At 53.0% G+C, this 4,559-nt stretch overlaps 1 pseudogene; it reads right to left on the bottom strand.

Moving 5' to 3' along the window:
• Positions 1-226: 226 nt before the first annotated feature.
• LOC139707238 (dnaJ homolog subfamily A member 1 pseudogene) lies at positions 227-1,701 on the bottom strand (annotated as a pseudogene).
• Between the last annotated feature and the right edge of the window lie 2,858 nt (positions 1,702-4,559).

The following is a 4,559-nucleotide window of genomic DNA, read 5'->3' as shown; positions in this document are numbered from 1 at the left end:
TTGCAAGTTAAATACAGAGTTTTAATTTTATAGCTTAACAATGAAGGGTCATACACTGAAATCAACACATATACCTAGTATTTCAGTCTAAGTTTGTCCACATACACAGCTGAAATCAATTACAAGGTATGGCCTAACAGATGCTAGGGGAACTTTTTTAAAAGTAGTTTTTACAGGTATCAAACAACTTCTTGCACACTGAAGTCATCATACATACAGGGAAAAGTCAGAGCTTTTATATTTGCGTTTATTCTTCATTTAACTTTTAAAACACTACTATAATTGAATATTAAAACAAAAACAATAGCAAGTAGTGAGCATATTATGATTATAGTCCTTCACTCATTCACTACTGCATATGAAATGCCTGCAGTGAGTGTTATTCACTGGCCCCATTAAGAGGTTTGACACTGAACACCACCTCTGGGATGATGTTCATCATCCTCATATGCTTCTCCATTATAATGGCGCCGTCTTTCCTGATTTGGATCAAAGTCCACCAGTTCTACCTGATCCATCTCATCAGTCTCTTCCACTTCCTTCCTCTCAGGTAGGAGTTTTTCCAGCAAAGAGAGTTTGTCAGGAGACAGAAAGCCATTTTCAGGAAAGTTTACCTTAAACTCGATGATTAAGCGACCCTTTTCATATGGTCTACGATAAATTGGCATACCTTCATTTAGCACACACTTTATATCTCCATGCTTGACAATCTGACCTGGATGAGAGGTGATGACTATGGTTCGATTATCAAGAGTAGATATTGGCTTCTGGAAGCCACATAATGCTTCCACCAGCTGTATGTCCATACACATGAAAAGGTCTTCTCCTCGTCGAGTAAAAACAGCATGGTCCTTCTGATCTAACACAATGATAATATCTCCTGGTTCCAGTCCTGGCTCTTGGTCTCCTTCACCATGGAATGTTATCTTTTGTCCATCTTTCATGCCTTTGTCAATATGAACTTCCAGAATCTTCTTCTCTCGAACTATCTTCCTTCCATTGCAGCTTTTACATCTATCTTTAGGACTGATCCGTTCCCCATGGCCCTGGCACTCCATGCACACAGACTGAATTTGCTGAACCATTCCAGGTCCTATCTGATGAATTCTTATTTGCATTCCAGTACCTCGGCAGTTGGGACAGCACTCTACTGCTCCTTTCTTACCACCTCGGCCTTCACATTTGTCACAAATCACATTCTTTTGCAGAGCCAGTTTTCTTGTTGCACCATTATATAAGTCTTCTAATGTTACTGAGAGCTGGTGCACAACGTTTTTACCTCTCCTTTCTCTCTGCATCCTTCCTCCTCCTCCAAAAAACATATCAAAGATGTCCATGGGGGAGCCAAAACCACCACCTGCTCCACCCTCCTTAATTGCCTGTTCTCCTCCTTTGTCATATAATTCCCTTTTCTTGGCATCAGAGAGAACTTCATAAGCTTGAGAAATCTGTTTAAACTTTTCTCCTTCATTTGGATTCTTATCAGGGTGGTACTTCAAGGCCGGTTTTCTGTAGGCCTTTTTTAATTCTTCCTGGGTGGCATTGGGTTTGACCCCCAAAACATCATAGTGAGTGGTTTCTTTCACCATTTTCTACAGCCGGTGAGCGGGCTGGGGCCGTTGTGAGGGAGTGGGAAGGAGCGCGTAACTGTGTGCAGCCCGGGCAGCCGCCGCTCCTCCGCCTCTCACCGAGCGTTCTGGAAAGTTCCCTAAAACCAATTTCTTTGGACCAGGGATCAGGCTGCAATGAGGCTCCACCCTTCGCTGCAACTTCTGCTTCACCAACAATCCTGTCTCCACTCGTCAGAAACCTTCACAGTCTCCCCAGAGCTGCTAGGGTGGAGGGTACCTTGCTGTGGTTTCTGAGCTCCCATCTGCCAGACCCCCTTCTCGCTGGGCTCTCGGCTTTCCCCTGGCTCAGTACCCAGCAGCCACGTGGGCCGGGTTCCATTGCCCCTCGCCCCAAGTCCCCCCCTGCCTCCCGTTGCCCCAGGGCCTTTGCAGGTGCCTCCTCTCTGCAGGCATATTCTCCCCTCTCAGCCTCACCCGGCCAGTTCCTGCTCATTCTTTCAATCTTGACTTTATAATCCAGTCGCTTCATCGGGGGAGTCTCTCTTCACCCCCAGACCAGGCTGTGCCCATCAGGAGAGTGCCACATCCGTCCTCTCCTCCTTCGTCGCTAAACTTGTGGTCAACCTGGATTTGTATCCTGTCCTGCTCCCAGACTCCACGTGCCAGAGAGCAGTGACAGCCTCTGTATTATTTGGGCCTGTGGCCTCGGGGCCTAGTGTGGTGCCTGGCACACAGCGGGCACTCGATTACTCTCTGCCAATGAGCGAGTGTCGTGTGTGATACATTTAAGATTATTTGTGGCATGATGAGTGTTTGGCGACAGCTAATTTCCAACATTAGTCAACTGGGACCAAAATAGCAGAGGCACTGCACACACAAACCTCCCCGGAGACGACCCCAGCCTGCTCCTCCAGCTGGGCCTCTTCCTGACTTCTGATCCACGTCGTCAACTGCCCAGTGGACGTGGGCCCCGATGTCCGTGTTGGAAAATGCTTTAAACTGCTCTGCTGGTGCGTTGGGCACTGGGGACGGGGTGGTGATTAGTCTTTCAGGCAGCTAAGCCCAGACCCGGGCGAGCCCTGTGCTGTGGACCCCCGATGCCTCCCAGGGACGGCCAGTTAGTCACCTCCCGCCTTGGTCTTCCTGACAAGCACGTCCCTGGACTCTCATTTGGGGAGTTGGGCATGTGGGGCACGACACGGCTCTGCCAGGCAGCGGGAGGGGCCAAGGGCCCTGTGGACTCCACGGGGCCAGGTGGCGTTCCTCAGAGGACCCCAGGGGTTTGGGCTGGGCCAGCAGGTCACAGCAGAGGAACGGGCAGAGGCTGCAGCCACGGGACAGAGGGGTGGGCGACCGGAGGGAATGCCAAGGCCCGGGGAGAGGGTGCACCTGTTAATTTATGGTCCTGACTACGTCCAAAAAGATGCCAAGCCATTTGCTACACAAATACTGTAAAAGCCCAGGAGCAGATCCAGAGAGATGGCAGGAAGATCAGCCGCCAGATGGGGTGGGGGAGGGGCGGCGGGCCCAGAAGTGACACTCGGTGCCCAGCCGGGCTGAATCCTGACCTCCCTGGATCCCTACAGTCTCCTCATCCTACAGATGGCCAGAGAGGCAAAGCCAGTTGCTCAAAGCCACACAGCTGGTTGGTGGCGGGAGTGGAGGCTGCAGTCCAGGGAGCAGGGCCAGGAGCAGCCGCCTCTCCACTTTCTTGACACCTGCTCCTGTCCCCACTGCAGGCCCTCGTCCCTGCCCCTGCTTTGTGACATATCTTTAATCCTTGTCTTTCCTGAGCATCCCGCACAGCAGGGCCAGTTCCATCCCTCTGCTGGTTGGACTCGGGCCAGGACTCGGGCCCCTCTGGTGTCTGGTTCTGAAACCCAAGATCCCCAGCCCCAGCGTCTGCAGAAGAACCCACACCCTGCTACAGCACCACCCAGCCACCTCTGCTCAACCTCAAGTCCCTCTTCCTGACCGGCCATGGTGTGATGTGCACCGGCCGGCTCCCATCCCAGGCCGGACGGTCCCACCTGTGGTACCTCCCCACAGGAACAGGGAGTATAGCAGAGTAGTTAGGCCATGGACCCCACGGTCTGATGGCTGGATTCCCAGTCCCGTTTTGCTACATGAGCTGTGCAACCTTAGAGAAGTTCTTCCCCTCTCTGGTCCTCAATTTCCTCGTCCGTCCATCAGCCTCGTAGATGCTTTTCTCATAGGATTGTGCTTAGCATTAATGAGGAGGTGACACGGGAAAGAGCCTTGGAGATGGGCTGGCCCTGGTAGGTGCTGCTGGCCTGGACTCCTTCTGTTACTCACCCCACTGTCCTGGTTTGGGAACCCCAACTACCGCCTCAACTCCACAACCTTCAAAATCCTATTTGTCCCGGGTAAACACTGCTTGGAACCCCTCTGGTTTCTGTGACCCTCAGCTTTTGAGGCTGGTTCCAGCTGCGTCTTTCCCAGTCGGTGTGAACGCTCCTTTGAGTCGCGGGACTCTGCCTTTGATCGCGGGTTTCCTGTCTCTTTCTGAGAATGTCTCAAATCCCCAGCAAGACGTGAGCTCCCAGGGCAGGGCCCCTCTCTCATCTCGGGGAGAGGCGTAGCAGGTGCTTTGTAAACACCGGTTGCCTTCATGTTTTGTGCCTGTGTCCCTTGTGCCCACCTGGATCACTGCTCACTCCAAGTGGGCTGCTTCCTGGGCTGGAGGTTGGGGCGGTGGGTACTTTATCAAAGGCTCTGTCATATAAATGGCCTCTGAGCCACGGGACAAGGTGTGGGGGGGTGAGACTGGAGCCCCAGGTGAGCCGGGAGCAGGCTGCTGGCCAGATGGCAGGAAAGTGGGCCCCAGGGGGGCAGCGGGCACCGTGGGCTGGAGGGCAAGACCAAGCCTAGCTGCGGCGGGTCATCTTGGCCAAGGGCAGGAGGCTGGGGCCAGGAGGCTGGGGCCAGGAGGCTGACCGGGGCAGGAGCAGACACGGGAAGGGGGAG

Source organism: Marmota flaviventris, chromosome 10, assembly GCF_047511675.1.
Source record: "Marmota flaviventris isolate mMarFla1 chromosome 10, mMarFla1.hap1, whole genome shotgun sequence".
Taxonomy (NCBI): Eukaryota; Metazoa; Chordata; class Mammalia; order Rodentia; family Sciuridae; genus Marmota; species Marmota flaviventris.
This window is presented reverse-complemented; position numbering and strand designations above follow the sequence as displayed.